This window comes from Lathyrus oleraceus, chromosome 1 (assembly GCF_024323335.1).
Source record: "Lathyrus oleraceus cultivar Zhongwan6 chromosome 1, CAAS_Psat_ZW6_1.0, whole genome shotgun sequence".
In the NCBI taxonomy this organism is placed as follows: Eukaryota; Viridiplantae; Streptophyta; class Magnoliopsida; order Fabales; family Fabaceae; genus Lathyrus; species Lathyrus oleraceus.
The window spans coordinates 443,153,669-443,174,770 of record NC_066579.1 but is presented as its reverse complement, the minus strand read 5'-3'; the positions used below and the strand labels follow the sequence as shown (position 1 = coordinate 443,174,770).

General features: G+C 29.3%; 1 long non-coding RNA gene and 6 other non-coding genes across 8 annotated transcripts; all 7 read left to right on the top strand.

Annotated features, from left to right (window-relative positions):
* Positions 1-7,703: 7,703 nt before the first annotated feature.
* TRNAV-UAC (transfer RNA valine (anticodon UAC)) lies at positions 7,704-7,776 on the top strand. The gene has a single exon. It is a non-coding gene; the product is annotated as a tRNA-Val (tRNA).
* A 2,196-nt stretch (positions 7,777-9,972) lies between these two features.
* TRNAV-UAC (transfer RNA valine (anticodon UAC)) lies at positions 9,973-10,045 on the top strand. The gene has a single exon. It is a non-coding gene; the product is annotated as a tRNA-Val (tRNA).
* LOC127081698 (uncharacterized) lies at positions 9,976-16,878 on the top strand. 2 transcript variants are annotated; one of them, XR_007788113.1, is made up of 2 exons: positions 9,976-10,017; positions 16,781-16,878. It is a non-coding gene; the product is annotated as an uncharacterized LOC127081698 (long non-coding RNA). The 2 variants fall into 2 exon arrangements; XR_007788112.1 differs by lacking the exon at positions 16,781-16,878 and adding an exon at positions 12,267-12,364.
* On the top strand, positions 12,222-12,294 carry TRNAV-UAC (transfer RNA valine (anticodon UAC)). Its single transcript has one exon. It is a non-coding gene; the product is annotated as a tRNA-Val (tRNA).
* Positions 14,489-14,561, top strand: TRNAV-UAC (transfer RNA valine (anticodon UAC)). The gene has a single exon. It is a non-coding gene; the product is annotated as a tRNA-Val (tRNA).
* TRNAV-UAC (transfer RNA valine (anticodon UAC)) lies at positions 16,736-16,808 on the top strand. The gene has a single exon. It is a non-coding gene; the product is annotated as a tRNA-Val (tRNA).
* A 2,124-nt stretch (positions 16,879-19,002) lies between the features above and the next one.
* Positions 19,003-19,075, top strand: TRNAV-UAC (transfer RNA valine (anticodon UAC)). The gene has a single exon. It is a non-coding gene; the product is annotated as a tRNA-Val (tRNA).
* The last annotated feature ends 2,027 nt before the right edge of the window (positions 19,076-21,102 follow it).

The following is a 21,102-nucleotide window of genomic DNA, read 5'->3' as shown; positions in this document are numbered from 1 at the left end:
ATTGTAAAATAGTCATTAGTGTCATTTTAATTAATAATTTGTTTCCATCTCTAATATCTATGTATTGAATTAAATTAGTTAAATAACCCAGATGTTGTTGTGGTGTAGTGGTTATCATGTCAATCTTACACAATGAAGGTGTCGAGTTCAATCCTGGGCAGCAACATATGTATTTATTACTATTATTTCATATTAATAGCGTTGTTTAAATAATTAATATACATCATAAGCCTTTTTTTTCTTCCTATTTTTAATTTTTGATCATTTTATATCTATATTTTGTTCTTGCTTTTTTTCCATTGTATAAAATAAATGGTAGATTCATTTCAAAATTAAGAAAAATAAATTTCTACAAGTATAAAATCTACATTTGTTAAATATAAAAATATTTATTAATAAAATAATTAAATTATTATATTTATGTTTTTCTTACTATTATTTCATATTAATATAAGTGTTTCAATTATTAATATCCATCATATGCCATTTTTTTCTATTTTGATATTTTATTATTATTTGCTTTCTCTATTTTGTACTTTCATTCTTATTTTATTCTTGCTTTTTTGTTTAATTTTATAAAACAATTGGTAGATTCATTTAAAAATTAAGAAAAATTATAATCCACAAGTATAAAAACTTCTCAAATAATTTCCACATATCGAAAACCAGTTTGAAAAGCTCTGATGAAACTTCTTTGTTGACATAATCTTATAGTAGACCTTTCATCAATGTTAATAAATACTCATGTACTGAGCATTAATCAATAACTTATGTAAAAAATAATTATTCTCTCAATTTTATCTAGCCCAATCCACCTAGTGGAACTTCTGACCGTAGCTCAACAACACTTGATGTGAAAGATCAGATAAAGTTGCAACCATAAAGCATACTTAGAACTCTTATCCCTGGATGGAACCATAAGCTATGATAACAATTGTTAGAAAATATCAACATGGAGAAATTAAAATAACACATACACAAACACAAGGACATAACATGGAATTCCAAATTCAGAGAGAAAAATATAACAGTCGCTGTCAAATGACAACCAAAGAAAAACAAGTGAAATTTTTTACAACGCATAATGTACCCTCAGCCACCCCCAGACCTCGAGTACACCCACACCTCAAAGCAAGTACATAATTACATCTCACAACACTCTAACACGAGAGTATAAAATCAAGATTTGTAGATTATAAAAATATTTATTAATAAAATAATTAAATTATTACTTTTTTGTTTTTGTTACTATTATTTCATATTAATAGAAGTGTTTCAATTATTAATATCCATCATATGCCATATATTTTCTATTTTGATATTTTTTTATTATTTACTTTCTCTATTTTGTACTCTCATTCTTATTTTATTCTTGCTTTTTATTTAATTTTATAAAACAATTGGTAGATTCAGTTCAAAATTAAGAAAAATAATATTCAACAAGTATAAAAACTCTCAAATAATTTCCACATATCGAAAACCAGTTTGAAAAATTATGATGAAACTTCTTTGTTGACATAGTATTATTGTAGACCTTTCATTAATGTTAATAAATACTCATGTACTGAGCATTAATCAATATATTATGTAATCCTTGTCATATCAACACATATTTGATTTGAACTTTCCACATGTAAAAAATAATTATTCTCTCAATTTTATCTAGCCCAATCCATATAGTGGAACTTCTGACAGTAGCTCAACAACACTTGATCTGAAAGCTCAGATAAAGTCGCAACCATAAAGCATACTTAGAACTCTTATCCCTGGATGGAACCAAAAGTTATGATAACAATTGTTATAAAATATCAACATGGAGAAATTAAAATAACACATACACAAACACAATGACATAACATGGAAACTCCAAATTCAGAGAGAAAAATATAATAGTCGCTGTCAAATGGCAACCAAAGAAAAGACTGTAAAAATTGTTACAACGCATAATTTACCCTCAACCACCCCTAGACCCCGAGTACATCCACACCTCAAAACAAGTACATAATTATATCTCACAACACACTACGCCAAATAAGGGAAAAGAGGGCGCTTATTTTGGCCTATAACAGCGCTTTTAAGCGCCCTCTAATCTGGCGCTGGCATAGGTAAAGACAGCGCTTTGTTTTCCTGGAGAAAGCGCTGTCTAAAGGGCCACATTATAGTGCGCTTTATGAAAAAAGCGCCCTCTGGAGTGGTCCATAAAGGGACACCTTAGAGGGCGCTTTCTGGAAAAAGCGCCCTCTAAAGTTTTCAATGTAAAGTGTTTAGAGGGCGCTTTCTGGAAAAAGCGCCCTCTAAAGTTGTCAATGTAAAGTGTTCAGAGGGCGCTTATTTTTTTAAAATAACTAACACTTTAGAGGGCGCTTTCTGCAGAAAGCGCCCTCTAAAGTTGTCAATGTAAAGTGTTTAGAGGGCGCTTTCAGGACAAAGCGCCCTCTAAAGTTGTCAATGTAAAGTGTTTAGAGGGCGCTTCCTACAGAAAGCGCCCTCTAAAGTGTTAGTTATTTTAAAAAAATTTGTTTGAAAAACAGTGGATATTTAATTGGTAACCTGTTCGCATGCTGCAAAAGTGTAAAATTCATATTGATTTCATCCTTTAATCCAATGTTATACACCATTAATCCATTGATATATACAACATGAATCCATTTATATACAACATTAATCCTCCATATATACAACATAATATATGATTCTTTGATCAACAATATACAACAACATATTCATGATTTAGTAAAAGTACAACAACAATATACAACATATATACAACAACAGCATACAACAACAACATTCCATACATATATGTACAACAATATACAACCTAGCTATATGATTCTTTGATCAACAATGAATTGACACAATTCATCCTTCATTTCATCCAAATGAGCTCTTGAGTAAGATTTGTATTCCTCAAAGTACTACAATTAAGAGAATAAAACATATTCATGATTTAGTAACAAATTAGATGAGTTATCCGATAATATTAAAATAAACCCTGAGTTATTATTCCATACCATTTTTGGGATGTCTATACGATTCAACGCAATGATATCTCTCATAAATCTCAATACAAAAAATCCGCAATCGACCGAATTATTTTGCTGAGGACACTACACAGAAAAACAAACAATATATATATAGTTAATTTCTTACAAACACTATTATAAGCAAAAAAAACAAACACTATTATAAGCAAAAATAAGATACTTAATATATACCTGAACTCTGACCCAGGTAATGTCCTTCCTAATGCGGTAATTCTTTTTCGATCTAAATTTTATTATTGCCCTAACAAAATAAAAACGTATATTGAGATCAATCTGACAGACATAATTAAATATAGAAATACACACGAATATTTAGGGGAATTTCACTTACGTGTCAACCGTCTTCTTCAAACCCGGATATTTACTCCAATCACCCGATAACGAATCGAGATAATACACTATTAGTCTCGAAAGATCCATAGCAACCAACACCCAGTGACCACTGTAAAATAAAACAAAAATTTAGATGAATGAAAATTTTCTACGTAAAAGATATACATAGATTAGAATGAAATTATTAGAAAGAAAATCTAACCCGTTGCCAGAATTAAACGGTAAAAATACAAACTGCGTGTAGTATTATCGCCGGCTGCCATGAATCTATCGACTAGATCATTCTTTACGGATGTTGGATTTTTTGATATTAACGTTGCGTTGACACGGGAAGCAGCAACAAAATTGAAACGGTTACACAATTCAGTTCCCCGCATCAATTTGTCATACATATACCTTAAATAGAAACATAATAAATATTAGACTACTCATTGAAATGTGTAAATAAATTGTTCAACTAAGTAAATTATAGATTGATCGGAGTACCATATGTATGTATGAATGATAGCGATGCCCAATTCGTCGTGCTCAAAAAGTTGTTGCATGTCCTCCTTTGCAATTATTTCGAAATGAGCTTTTCCGAAAACACCTTCATCAAAATCTATACTACGAATGGACCCGTCCATAATATCGGACTCTTCCACCATTTTCTCAAGACGCATCATAATTTGAGATTTTGTCCCGGCCGTCGTTGGAATATCCTTCGTTGGAATATCCTTCGTTGGAATATCCTTACCATCGCTTTTCAACTTTCGACCGGGAACCTAAAAATTCATATAAAATAAATCATTACTTTTTGTGATGCAAAAGAATCGTTGTGTATATAATTCAATGGGTATATATATTTGTACCTCTTTTTGAGATGCAACCGACTCGATGCGTCTTGAAATCCCTTTACCAGCTTTAGGGGTGGGTCTTGTAGGAGTCTAACATTACCATGTAATAAGGATTGATTAAATATCATAATTGTAGCTGAATTGAAATGTGAATACTAAATATTCATAATCATTTAGAACACATATACCTCGGCATCAGGGAAAATTAGATCTGACGGCCAACCAACAAAGGATCCGACTGCATCTCGCATCAACGTTGTCTCTGAAACAACGTCGGGTAATGGTAGACGGGCGTCCGTATCTAATACGAGGTCAACCGAAACTTTCATAAATCCCACCGGGAGGGGATTATGGTGAAGTAATTCACCCGAAGTATTGTGCACTTTTCCCTTGCCAACCATGCGATAAGTTGGTGACGATAGATACAGCTGACAAGGTGAAATGCCCTAAACCAATAATAAATGTTATTGTTAACTTGTATATGTGTCAAGTAAAAAAGTGCTATTTTAATTTCATAATAACATATATAATTACCTCGGGAAATTTCGGTTGATGATTGATACTAGCTCGGTCACTAGTATCTTTTGCCTCGGAAGCGCACCTTTCCTCTCTATACCTTGCATTCTCGTTTTGCAGTTGGAGTACTTGTGCCCTTAACTCCGCCAAGGTCTCCATCACCTCTTTGTTGGTAGGATTTTTTGTTTTTGTTTTTTTTTATAAAATGACGACGGAGTCACACCAAAACCCTTACCCCTCACACGACCGGAATACTCAGGAACATTTAGTACTCGACTAAGTACGCTCCTGCAATCCTGGACCTCGGTTGAAGGTACGGTTTGGGATAAAGTCTCCTGAAATATTATTAGAGGAGATTAGAAATGAATTATATGTCAAACAAAATTTTCGATATAATTAAAGAAATAATGTTACATATACTTACACATTCGTCATAAACATTTTGGACCGCTTCAACGACAGCCCCATCCTTCCCAACCCGAGCAGCCTTCCATAATACGTGGTCCGGAAGAGATGTTGCGTCACTTTTCTCCTCGGCTAGCTACACATTGAATTAGATTATAAGATCATCAATTATAACATATTGTGACAATGTATAAGCTCATAGCATTTGAATATACTCACAATTCTTTGTTGTAACCGTGCATAACCCGTACGCCCTTTTTTGTACGGATACGCGGGTTTTGATGCCCTTTTCCTATTTATGTCGCTTACTTCCTGGATAAAAAAGTTTAAGGCATATTAGAACCAAGTAACTTAACAATTGTATAATACCATAATTAATAGACATTACATGGAATTTTTCGTTTCTTCGTTTGGCGACAAAGTTATCCCATTCATCGGCTGAAATAATCTCGGCATACTTCATTGGCCGTTCTCCTTCAACAAATTTTCCTTCCTCATCCTTGAGAAATTTGTTGCACAAAAAGGATCGAAATCCTCGGAGTCTTTTTCCGGCCAATTGAATACAATATTTTTGCCGGCTTTCATCGATGTGAAAGGATCTCTAAAAAACATACAAATGGAGTGTGTTATTATAAAGTAATATTATAACAATATATGGTTAACAAATAGTCAACAAAAAAAACATATAACAATATATGGTAAGTACCTGTATCTCCGACCATATTTTTCCTTGCCAACCTTCAAGTCCGGACTTCTCCAATTATCACATGTAATCGGAATATGTTGGCGAACAAGGAAACCAATGTAACTTGCCAACATTGAACCGTTAGGCTCAATTAGTTGGTCTTCAGCACTCCAATGTACTTCAAATTTTACACCCTTGTCTCTTGCACGAATGATTGACTTCATAACAGTCAATCCTCGTTTGATTTCTTTTTCAACATTATTACGTGATTCATTCGCGGCATGGGTATCGTCTTGGTTAGCCATTTTATCTGTAATATAGAAATGATTCAATAAGACCCAAGTAAGACAATGATTCAATACGTGAACACATTTACTGCATGCACAAACTTACTGCATACACATTTACTCACACACACCTACTGCATGCAAAAGACCAATGCAAACTTATGGTGTTTGGAACATGAACAAACTTGCATCCATAATCATCAAACTTCCAAGCACAAGCTCAAACACACTTCAAATATATCAGTTTTCAATCAGAAATAAAAAACTCAGTTTGCCCTAAACAACATTAATCAACATAATGCACAAAATGAAAAACTAAGTTTAGAAAATGCCCTAATCAAACACATGAAGAAAGTGAACGGTAACGATGGAGAAGAGAAATACCTTAAAGGTGACGGTAACGATGGAGAAGAAAGTGAACAGTGACGGTGGAAGAGGTTAACACAGTGAACGTGAACGATGAGGGAGGGAGAACGAACGGCGACGATGACGGTGAGGGAGGGAGAACGAACGGAGGACGAGAGTAATCGCAGTAGAGAGTAATCGCAGTTGAGAGAAAACCCAGTTACATAAACGAAATAGCTTATAGAGAGGGAAAATAAAGAGACATGCAGTATATGTTATAATTTTAATGTTTACTAAAGGGGACCTTAGAGGGCGCTTTTTTTAAAAAAGCGCCCTCTAAAGGGGGCCTAAGAGGGCGCTTCTGAAAGCGCTCTCTAAGGCTTTCCAAAAGCGCCTTCTAAACTGGAAATGTACATGGACTTAGAGAGCGCTTTTTCAAAAGCGCCCTCTAAGGGTAACCTTAGAGGGCGCTTTCACAAAAGCGCCCTCTATTGTTGTCCCTCCATTTTTTTTTGGCTTCACTTTAGAGGGCGCTTTGTTACAAAAGCGCCCTCTAAAGGGGGCCTAAGAGGGCGCTTCTAAAAGCGCTCTCTAAGGCTTTCCAAAAGCGCCTTATAAACTGGAAATGTACATGGACATAGAGAGCGCTTTTTTAGAAGCGCCCTCTAAGGTTACCCTTAGAGGGCGCTTTCAATAAAGCGTCCTCTATTGGTGTCCCTCCATTTCCTCATTATTTTTTCGCTTCACTTTAGAGTGCGCTTTGTTACAAAAGCGGCCTCTAAAGTGCGCTGTCTATTCCAATAGTATGCTCCTTATTTTTTCTCTTCACTTTAGAGTGCGCTTTTGTAATAAAGCGCCCTCTAAGGGGCGCTGTCTATTCCAATTTTTGGCATAGTGACACTATAAGACAAGAGTATAAGCGAATTAAAAATAGAAGACGCCAAATACAAGTTTAAAGTATTTTTGACTGATGCATTTTATAATGAATAAATTGAATCCATTATATAGTCTTAAACTCCCTCTTCCTTTACAAAATTAAATGGTGTGAGACTTGTTAAACATGTATATTTTCAATCTATACTAACATATTTTTGGTGATTTGGAAGAATTTAGTCTATTAATCTAAAGAAATTGAGTTCAAATCTTGAGAGATACAATTGTAAAATAGTCATTAGTGTCATTTTAATTAATAATTTGTTTCCATCTCTAATATATATGTATTGAATTAAATTAGTTGAATAACCCAGATGTTGTTGTGGTGTAGTGGTTATCACGTCAGTCTTACACACTGAAGGTCTCCAGTTCAATCCTGGGCAGCAACATATGTATTTATTACTATTATTTCATATTAATAGAATTGTTTAAATAATTAATATACATCATAAGCCTTTTTTTTCTTCCTATTTTTAATTTTTGATCATTTTATTTCTATATTTTGTTATTGCTTTTTTTCCATTGTATAAAATAAATGGTAGATTCATTTCAAAATTAAGAAAAATAAATTTCTACAAGTATAAAATCTACATTTGTTGAATATAAAAATATTATTAATAAAATAATTAAATTATTATATTTATGTTTTTCTTACTATTATTTCATATTAATATAAGTGTTTCAATTATTAATATCCATCATATGCCATTTTTTTCTATTTTGATATTTTATTATTATTGCTTTCTCTATTTTGTACTTTCATTCTTATTTTATTCTTGCTTTTTTATTTAATTTTATAAAACAATTGGTAGATTCATTTAAAATTAAGAAAAATTATAATCCACAAGTATAAAAACTTCTCAAATAATTTCCACATATCGAAAACCAGTTTGAAAAGCTCTGATGAAACTTCTTTGTTGACATAATCTTATAGTAGACCTTTCATCAATGTTAATAAATACTCATGTACTGAGCATTAATCATTAACTTATGTAAAAAATAATTATTCTCTCAATTTTATCTAGCCCAATCCACCTAGTGGAACTTCTGACCGTAGCTCAACAACACTTGATGTGAAAGATCAGATAAAGTTGCAACCATAAAGCATACTTAGAACTCTTATCCCTGGATGGAACCATAAGCTATGATAACAATTGTTAGAAAATATCAACATGGAGAAATTAAAATAACACATACACAAACACAAGGACATAACATGGAAATTCCAAATTCAGAGAGAAAAATATAACAGTCGCTGTCAAATGACAACCAAAGAAAAACAAGTGAAATTTTTTACAACGCATAATGTACCCTCAGCCACCCCCAGACCCCGAGTACACCCACACCTCAAAGCAAGTACATAATTACATCTCACAACACTCTAACACGAGAGTATAAAATCAAGATTTGTAGATTATAAAAATATTTATTAATAAAATAATTAAATTATTACTTTTTTTTTGTTACTATTATTTCATATTAATAGAAGTGTTTCAATTATTAATATCCATCATATGCCATATTTTTCTATTTTGATATTTTTTATTATTTGCTTTCTCTATTTTGTACTCTCATTCTTATTTTATTCTTGCTTTTTATTTAATTTTATAAAACAATTGGTAGATTCAGTTCAAAATTAAGAAAAATAATACTCAACAAGTATAAAAATTCTCAAATAATTTCCACATATCGAAAACCAGTTTGAAAAATAATGATGAAACTTCTTTGTTGACATAGTATTATTGTAGACCTTTCATTAATGTTAATAAATACTCATGTACTGAGCATTAATCAATATATTATGTAATCCTTGTCATATCAACACATATTTGATTTAAACTTTCCACATGTAAAAAATAATTATTCTCTCAATTTTATCTAGCCCAATCCATATAGTGGAACTTCTGACAGTAGCTCAACAACACTTGATCTGAAAGCTCAGATAAAGTCGCAACCATAAAGCATACTTAGAACTCTTATCCCTGGATGGAACCAAAAGTTATGATAACAATTGTTATAAAATATTAACATGGAGAAATTAAAATAACACATACACAAACACAAGGACATAACATGGAAACTCCAAATTCAGAGAGAAAAATATAATAGTCGCTGTCAAATGGCAACCAAAGAAAAGACTGTAAAATTGTTACAACGCATAATTTACCCTCAACCACCCCTAGACCCCGAGTACATCCACACCTCAAAACAAGTACATAATTACATCTCACAACACTATAAGACAAGAGTATAAGCGAATTAAAAATAGAAGACGCCAAATACAAGTTTAAAGTATTTTTGACTGATGCATTTTATAATGAATAAATTGAATCCATTATATAGTCTTAAACTCCCTCTTCCTTTACAAAATTAAATGGTGTGAGACTTGTTAAACATGTATATTTTCAATCTATAATAACATATTTTTTGGTGATTTGGAAGAATTTAGTCTATTAATCTAAAGAAATTGAGTTCAAATCTTGAGAGATACAATTGTAAAATAGTCATTAGTGTCATTTTAATTAATAATTTGTTTCCATCTCTAATATCTATGTATTGAATTAAATTAGTTGAATAAACCAGATGTTGTTGTGGTGTAGTGGTTATCACGTCAGTCTTACACACTAAAGGTCTCCAGTTCAATCCTGGGCAGCAACATATGTATTTATAGATTGTTTAAATAATTAATATACATCATAAGCCTTTTTTTTCTTCCTATTTTTAATTTTTGATCATTTTATATCTATATTTTGTTCTTGATTTTTTTCCATTGTATAAAATAAATGGTAGATTCATTTCAAAATTAAGAAAAATAAATTTCTACAAGTATAAAATCTACATTTGTTGAATATAAAAATATTTATTAGTAAAATAATTAAATTATTATATTTATGTTTTTCTTACTATTATTTCATATTAATATAAGTGTTTCAATTATTAATATCCATCATATGCCATTTTTTTCTATTTTGATATTTTATTATTATTTGCTTTCTCTATTTTGTACTTTCATTCTTATTTTATTCTTGCTTTTTTGTTTAATTTTATAAAACAATTGGTAGATTCATTTAAAAATTAAGAAAAATTATAATCCACAAGTATAAAAACTTCTCAAATAATTTCCACATATCGAAAACCAGTTTGAAAAGCTGATGAAACTTCTTTGTTGACATAATCTTATAGTAGACCTTTCATCAATGTTAATAAATACTCATGTACTGAGCATTAATCATTAACTTATGTAAAAAATAATTATTCTCTCAATTTTATCTAGCCCAATCCACCTAGTGGAACTTCTGACCGTAGCTCAACAACACTTGATGTGAAAGATCAGATAAAGTTGCAACCATAAAGCATACTTAGAACTCTTATCCCTGGATGGAACCATAAGCTATGATAACAATTGTTAGAAAATATCAACATGGAGAAATTAAAATAACACATACACAAACACAAGGACATAACATGGAAATTCCAAATTCAGAGAGAAAAATATAACAGTCGCTGTCAAATGACAACCAAAGAAAAACAAGTGAAATTTTTTACAACGCATAATGTACCCTCAGCCACCCCCAGACCCCGAGTACACCCCACACCTCAAAGCAAGTACATAATTACATCTCACAACACTCTAACACGAGAGTATAAAATCAAGATTTGTAGATTATAAAAATATTTATTAATAAAATAATTAAATTATTACTTTTTTTTGTTACTATTATTTCATATTAATAGAAGTGTTTCAATTATTAATATCCATCATATGCCATATTTTTTCTATTTTGATTTTTTTATTATTTGCTTTCTCTATTTTGTACTCTCATTCTTATTTTATTCTTGCTTTTTATTTAATTTTATAAAACAATTGGTAGATTCAGTTCAAAATTAAGAAAAATAATACTCAACAAGTATAAAAATTCTCAAATAATTTCCACATATCGAAAACCAGTTTGAAAAATAATGATGAAACTTCTTTGTTGACATAGTATTATTGTAGACCTTTCATTAATGTTAATAAATACTCATGTACTGAGCATTAATCAATATATTATGTAATCCTTGTCATATCAACACATATTTGATTTGAACTTTCCACATGTAAAAAATAATTATTCTCTCAATTTTATCTAGCCCAATCCATATAGTGGAACTTCTGACAGTAGCTCAACAACACTTGATCTGAAAGCTCAGATAAAGTCGCAACCATAAAGCATACTTAGAACTCTTATCCCTGGATGGAACCAAAAGTTATGATAACAATTGTTATAAAATATTAACATGGAGAAATTAAAATAACACATACACAAACACAAGGACATAACATGGAAACTCCAAATTCAGAGAGAAAAATATAATAGTCGCTGTCAAATGGCAACCAAAGAAAAGACTGTAAAAATTGTTACAACGCATAATTTACCCTCAACCACCCCTAGACCCCGAGTACATCCACACCTCAAAACAAGTACATAATTACATCTCACAACACTATAAGACAAGAGTATAAGCGAATTAAAAATAGAAGACGCCAAATACAAGTTTAAAGTATTTTTGACTGATGCATTTTATAATGAATAAATTGAATCCATTATATAGTCTTAAACTCCCTCTTCCTTTACAAAATTAAATGGTGTGAGACTTGTTAAACATGTATATTTTCAATCTATACTAACATATTTTTGGTGATTTGGAAGAATTTAGTCTATTAATCTAAAGAAATTGAGTTCAAATCTTGAGAGATACAATTGTAAAATAGTCATTAGTGTCATTTTAATTAATAATTTGTTTCCATCTCTAATATCTATGTATTGAATTAAATTAGTTGAATAACCCAGATGTTGTTGTGGTGTAGTGGTTATCACGTCAGTCTTACACACTGAAGGTCTCCAGTTCAATCCTGGGCAGCAACATATGTATTTATTACTATTATTTCATATTAATAGCGTTGTTTAAATAATTAATATACATCATAAGCCTTTTTTTCTTCCTATTTTAATTTTTGATCATTTTATATCTATATTTTGTTCTTGCTTTTTTTCCATTGTATAAAATAAATGGTAGATTCATTTCAAAATTAAGAAAAATAAATTTCTACAAGTATAAATCTACATTTGTTGAATATAAAAATATTTATTAATAAAATAATTAAATTATTATATTTATGTTTTTCTTACTATTATTTCATATTAATATAAGTGTTTCAATTATTAATATCCATCATATGCCATTTTTTTTATTTTGATATTTTATTATTATTTGCTTTCTCTATTTTGTACTTTCATTCTTATTTTATTCTTGCTTTTTTGTTTAATTTTATAAAACAATTGGTAGATTCATTTAAAAATTAAGAAAAATTATAATCCACAAGTATAAAAACTTCTCAAATAATTTCCACATATCGAAAACCAGTTTGAAAAGCTGATGAAACTTCTTTGTTGACATAATCTTATAGTAGACCTTTCATCAATGTTAATAAATACTCATGTACTGAGCATTAATCATTAACTTATGTAAAAAATAATTATTCTCTCAATTTTATCTAGCCCAATCCACCTAGTGGAACTTCTGACCGTAGCTCAACAACACTTGATGTGAAAGATCAGATAAAGTTGCAACCATAAAGCATACTTAGAACTCTTATCCCTGGATGGAACCATAAGCTATGATAACAATTGTTAGAAAATATCAACATGGAGAAATTAAAATAACACATACACAAACACAAGGACATAACATGGAAATTCCAAATTCAGAGAGAAAAATATAACAGTCGCTGTCAAATGACAACCAAAGAAAAACAAGTGAAATTTTTACAACGCATAATGTACCCTCAGCCACCCCCAGACCCCGAGTACACCCACACCTCAAAGCAAGTACATAATTACATCTCACAACACTCTAACACGAGAGTATAAAATCAAGATTTGTAGATTATAAAAATATTTATTAATAAAATAATTAAATTATTACTTTTTTTTTGTTACTATTATTTCATATTAATAGAAGTGTTTCAATTATTAATATCCATCATATGCCATATTTTTTCTATTTTGATATTTTTTTATTATTTGCTTTCTCTATTTTGTACTCTCATTCTTATTTTATTCTTGCTTTTTATTTAATTTTATAAAACAATTGGTAGATTCAGTTCAAAATTAAGAAAAATAATACTCAACAAGTATAAAAATTCTCAAATAATTTCCACATATCGAAAACCAGTTTGAAAAATAATGATGAAACTTCTTTGTTGACATAGTATTATTGTAGACCTTTCATTAATGTTAATAAATACTCATGTACTGAGCATTAATCAATATATTATGTAATCCTTGTCATATCAACACATATTTGATTTGAACTTTCCACATGTAAAAAATAATTATTCTCTCAATTTTATCTAGCCCAATCCATATAGTGGAACTTCTGACAGTAGCTCAACAACACTTGATCTGAAAGCTCAGATAAAGTCGCAACCATAAAGCATACTTAGAACTCTTATCCCTGGATGGAACCAAAAGTTATGATAACAATTGTTATAAAATATCAACATGGAGAAATTAAAATAACACATACACAAACACAAGGACATAACATGGAAACTCCAAATTCAGAGAGAAAAATATAATAGTCGCTGTCAAATGGCAACCAAAGAAAAGACTGTAAAAATTGTTACAACGCATAATTTACCCTCAACCACCCCTAGACCCCGAGTACATCCACACCTCAAAACAAGTACATAATTACATCTCACAACACTATAAGACAAGAGTATAAGCGAATTAAAAATAGAAGACGCCAAATACAAGTTTAAAGTATTTTTGACTGATGCATTTTATAATGAATAAATTGAATCCATTATATAGTCTTAAACTCCCTCTTCCTTTACAAAATTAAATGGTGTGAGACTTGTTAAACATGTATATTTTCAATCTATACTAACATATTTTTGGTGATTTGGAAGAATTTAGTCTATTAATCTAAAGAAATTGAGTTCAAATCTTGAGAGATACAATTGTAAAATAGTCATTAGTGTCATTTTAATTAATAATTTGTTTCCATCTCTAATATCTATGTATTGAATTAAATTAGTTGAATAACCCAGATGTTGTTGTGGTGTAGTGGTTATCACGTCAGTCTTACACACTGAAGGTCTCCAGTTCAATCCTGGGCAGCAACATATGTATTTATAGATGTTTAAATAATTAATATACATCATAAGCTTTTTTTTCTTCCTATTTTTAATTTTTGATCATTTTATATCTATATTTTGTTCTTGCTTTTTTTCCATTGTATAAAATAAATGGTAGATTCATTTCAAAATTAAGAAAAATAAATTTCTACAAGTATAAAATCTACATTTGTTGAATATAAAAATATTTATTAATAAAATAATTAAATTATTATATTATGTTTTTCTTACTATTATTTCATATTAATATAAGTGTTTCAATTATTAATATCCATCATATGCCATTTTTTTCTATTTTGATATTTTATTATTATTTGCTTTCTCTATTTTGTACTTTCATTCTTATTTTATTCTTGCTTTTTTGTTTAATTTTATAAAACAATTGGTAGATTCATTTAAAAATTAAGAAAAATTATAATCCACAAGTATAAAAACTTCTCAAATAATTTCCACATATCGAAAACCAGTTTGAAAAGCTCTGATGAAACTTCTTTGTTGACATAATCTTATAGTAGACCTTTCATCAATGTTAATAAATACTCATGTACTGAGCATTAATCATTAACTTATGTAAAAAATAATTATTCTCTCAATTTTATCTAGCCCAATCCACCTAGTGGAACTTCTGACCGTAGCTCAACAACACTTGATGTGAAAGATCAGATAAAGTTGCAACCATAAAGCATACTTAGAACTCTTATCCCTGGATGGAACCATAAGCTATGATAACAATTGTTAGAAAATATCAACATGGAGAAATTAAAATAACACATACACAAACACAAGGACATAACATGGAAATTCCAAATTCAGAGAGAAAAATATAACAGTCGCTGTCAAATGACAACCAAAGAAAAACAAGTGAAATTTTTTACAACGCATAATGTACCCTCAGCCACCCCCAGACCCCGAGTACACCCACACCTCAAAGCAAGTACATAATTACATCTCACAACACTCTAACACGAGAGTATAAAATCAAGATTTGTAGATTATAAAAATATTTATTAATAAAATAATTAAATTATTACTTTTTTTTTGTTACTATTATTTCATATTAATAGAAGTGTTTCAATTATTAATATCCATCATATGCCATATTTTTTCTATTTTGATATTTTTTTATTATTTGCTTTCTCTATTTTGTACTCTCATTCTTATTTTATTCTTGCTTTTTATTTAATTTTATAAAACAATTGGTAGATTCAGTTCAAAATTAAGAAAAATAATACTCAACAAGTATAAAAATTCTCAAATAATTTCCACATATCGAAAACCAGTTTGAAAAATATGATGAAACTTCTTTGTTGACATAGTATTATTGTAGACCTTTCATTAATGTTAATAAATACTCATGTACTGAGCATTAATCAATATATTATGTAATCCTTGTCATATCAACACATATTTGATTTGAACTTTCCACATGTAAAAAATAATTATTCTCTCAATTTTATCTAGCCCAATCCATATAGTGGAACTTCTGACAGTAGCTCAACAACACTTGATCTGAAAGCTCAGATAAAGTCGCAACCATAAAGCATACTTAGAACTCTTATCCCTGGATGGAACCAAAAGTTATGATAACAATTGTTATAAAATATCAACATGGAGAAATTAAAATAACACATACACAAACACAAGGACATAACATGGAAACTCCAAATTCAGAGAGAAAAATATAATAGTCGCTGTCAAATGGCAACCAAAGAAAAGACTGTAAAAATTGTTACAACGCATAATTTACCCTCAACCACCCCTAGACCCCGAGTACATCCACACCTCAAAACAAGTACATAATTACATCTCACAACACTATAAGACAAGAGTATAAGCGAATTAAAAATAGAAGACGCCAAATACAAGTTTAAAGTATTTTTGACTGATGCATTTTATAATGAATAAATTGAATCCATTATATAGTCTTAAACTCCCTCTTCCTTTACAAAATAAATGGTGTGAGACTTGTTAAACATGTATATTTTCAATCTATACTAACATATTTTGGTGATTTGGAAGAATTTAGTCTATTAATCTAAAGAAATTGAGTTCAAATCTTGAGAGATACAATTGTAAAATAGTCATTAGTGTCATTTTAATTAATAATTTGTTTCCATCTCTAATATCTATGTATTGAATTAAATTAGTTGAATAACCCAGATGTTGTTGTGGTGTAGTGGTTATCACGTCAGTCTTACACACTGAAGGTCTCCAGTTCAATCCTGGGCAGCAACATATGTATTTATTACTATTATTTCATATTAATAGCGTTGTTTAAATAATTAATATACATCATAAGCCTTTTTTTCTTCCTATTTTTAATTTTTGATCATTTTATATCTATATTTTGTTCTTGCTTTTTTTCCATTGTATAAAATAAATGGTAGATTCATTTCAAAATTAAGAAAAATAAATTTCTACAAGTATAAAATCTACATTTGTTGAATATAAAAATATTTATTAATAAAATAATTAAATTATTATATTTATGTTTTTCTTACTATTATTTCATATTAATATAAGTGTTTCAATTATTAATATCCATCATATGCCATTTTTTTCTATTTTGATATTTTATTATTATTTGCTTTCTCTATTTTGTACTTTCATTCTTATTTTATTCTTGCTTTTTTGTTTAATTTTATAAAACAATTGGTAGATTCATTTAAAAATTAAGAAAAATTATAATCCACAAGTATAAAAACTTCTCAAATAATTTCCACATATCGAAAACCAGTTTGAAAAAGCTGATGAAACTTCTTTGTTGACATAATCTTATAGTAGACCTTTCATCAATGTTAATAAATACTCATGTACTGAGCATTAATCATTAACTTATGTAAAAAATAATTATTCTCTCAATTTTATCTAGCCCAATCCACCTAGTGGAACTTCTGACCGTAGCTCAACAACACTTGATGTGAAAGATCAGATAAAGTTGCAACCATAAAGCATACTTAGAACTCTTATCCCTGGATGGAACCATAAGCTATGATAACAATTGTTAGAAAATATCAACATGGAGAAATTAAAATAACACATACACAAACACAAGGACATAACATGGAAATTCCAAATTCAGAGAGAAAAATATAACAGTCGCTGTCAAATGACAACCAAAGAAAAACAAGTGAAATTTTTACAACGCATAATGTACCCTCAGCCACCCCCAGACCCCGAGTACACCCACACCTCAAAGCAAGTACATAATTACATCTCACAACACTCTAACACGAGAGTATAAAATCAAGATTTGTAGATTATAAAATATTTATTAATAAAATAATTAAATTATTACTTTTTTTTTGTTACTATTATTTCATATTAATAGAAGTGTTTCAATTATTAATATCCATCATATGCCATATTTTTTCTATTTTGATATTTTTTTATTATTTGCTTTCTCTATTTTGTACTCTCATTCTTATTTTATTCTTGCTTTTTATTTAATTTTATAAAACAATTGGTAGATTCAGTTCAAAATTAAGAAAAATAATACTCAACAAGTATAAAAATTCTCAAATAATTTCCACATATCGAAAACCAGTTTGAAAAATTATGATGAAACTTCTTTGTTGACCTAGTATTATTGTAGACCTTTCATTAATGTTAATAAATACTCATGTACTGAGCATTAATCAATATATTATGTAATCTTGTCATATCAACACATATTTGATTTGAACTTTCCACATGTAAAAAATAATTATTCTCTCAATTTTATCTAGCCCAATCCATATAGTGGAACTTCTGACAGTAGCTCAACAACACTTGATCTGAAAGCTCAGATAAAGTCGCAACCATAAAGCATACTTAGAACTCTTATCCCTGGATGGAACCAAAAGTTATGATAACAATTGTTATAAAATATCAACATGGAGAAATTAAAATAACACATACACAAACACAAGGACATAACATGGAAACTCCAAATTCAGAGAGAAAAATATAATAGTCGCTGTCAAATGGCAACCAAAGAAAAGACTGTAAAAATTGTTACAACGCATAATTTACCCTCAACCACCCCTAGACCCCGAGTACATCCACACCTCAAAACAAGTACATAATTACATCTCACAACACTATAAGACAAGAGTATAAGCGAATTAAAAATAGAAGACGCCAAATACAAGTTTAAAGTATTTTTGACTGATGCATTTTATAATGAATAAATTGAATCCATTATATAGTCTTAAACTCCCTCTTCCTTTACAAAATAAATGGTGTGAGACTTGTTAAACATGTATATTTTCAATCTATACTAACATATTTTTGGTGATTTGGAAGAATTTAGTCTATTAATCTAAAGAAATTGAGTTCAAATCTTGAGAGATACAATTGTAAAATAGTCATTAGTGTCATTTTAATTAATAATTTGTTTCCATCTCTAATATCTATGTATTGAATTAAATTAGTTGAATAACCCAATGTTGTTGTGGTGTAGTGGTTATCACGTCAGTCTTACACACTGAAGGTCTCCAGTTCAATCTTGGGCAGCAACATATGTATTTATTACTATTATTTCATATTAATAGCGTTGTTTAAATAATTAATATACATCATAAGCCTTTTTTCTTCCTATTTTTAATTTTGATCATTTTATATCTATATTTTGTTCTTGCTTTTTTTCCATTGTATAAAATAAATGGTAGATTCATTTCAAAATTAAGAAAAATAAATTTCTACAAGTATAAAATCTACATTTGTTGAATATAAAAATATTTATTAATAAAATAATTAAATTATTATATTTATGTTTTTCTTACTATTATTTCATATTAATATAAGTGTTTCAATTATTAATATCCATCATATGCCATTTTTTTCTATTTTGATATTTTATTATTATTTGCTTTCTCTATTTTGTACTTTCATTCTTATTTTATTCTTGCTTTTTTGTTTAATTTTATAAAACAATTGGTAGATTCATTTAAAAATTAAGAAAAATTATAATCCACAAGTATAAAAACTTCTCAAATAATTTCCACATATCGAAAACCAGTTTGAAAAGCTCTGATGAAACTTCTTTGTTGACATAATCTTATAGTAGACCTTTCATCAATGTTAATAAATACTCATGTACTGAGCATTAATCATTAACTTATGTAAAAAATAATTATTCTCTCAATTTTATCTAGCCCAATCCACCTAGTGGAACTTCTGACCGTAGCTCAACAACACTTGATGTGAAAGATCAGATAAAGTTGCAACCATAAAGCATACTTAGAACTCTTATCCCTGGATGGAACCATAAGCTATGATAACAATTGTTAGAAAATATCAACATGGAGAAATTAAAAAACACATACACAAACACAAGGACATAACATGGAAATTCCAAATTCAGAGAGAAAAATATAACAGTCGCTGTCAAATGACAACCAAAGAAAAACAAGTGAAATTTTTACAACGCATAATGTACCCTCAGCCACCCCCAGACCCCGAGTACACCCACACCTCAAAGCAAGTACATAATTACATCTCACAACACTCTAACACGAGAGTATAAAATCAAGATTTGTAGATTATAAAAATATTTATTAATAAAATAATTAAATTATTACTTTTTTGTTTTTGTTACTATTATTTCATATTAATAGAAGTGTTTCAATTATTAATATCCATCATATGCCATATTTTTTCTATTTTGATATTTTTTATTATTTGCTTTCTCTATTTTGTACTCTCATTCTTATTTTATTCTTGCTTTTTATTTAATTTTATAAAACAATTGGTAGATTCAGTTCAAAATTAAGAAAAATAATACTCAACAAGTATAAAAATTCTCAAATAATTTCCACATATCGAAAACCAGTTTGAAAAATTATGATGAAACTTCTTTGTTGACATAGTATTATTGTAGACCTTTCATTAATGTTAATAAATACTCATGTACTGAGCATTAATCAATATATTATGTAATCCTTGTCATATCAACACATATTTGATTTGAACTTTCCACATGTAAAAAATAATTATTCTCTCAATTTTATCTAGCCCAATCCATATAGTGGAACTTCTGACAGTAGCTCAACAACACTTGATCTGAAAGCTCAGATAAAGTCGCAACCATAAAGCATACTTAGAACTCTTATCCCTGGATGGAACCAAAAGTTATGATAACAATTGTTATAAAATATCAACATGGAGAAATTAAAATAACACATACACAAACACAAGGACATAACATGGAAACTCCAAATTCAGAGAGAAAAATATAATAGTCGCTGTCAAATGGCAACCAAAGAAAAGACTGTAAAAATTGTTACAACGCATAATTTACCCTCAACCACCCCCAGACCCCGAGTACATCCACACCTCAAAACAAGTACATAATTACATCTCACAACACTATAAGACAAGAGTATAAGCGAATTAAAAATAGAAGACGCCAAATACAAGTTTAAAGTATTTTTGACTGATGCATTTTATAATGAATAAATTGAATCCATTATATAGTCTTAAACTCCCTCTTCCTTTACAAAATTAAATGGTGTGAGACTTGTTAAACATGTATATTTTCAATCTA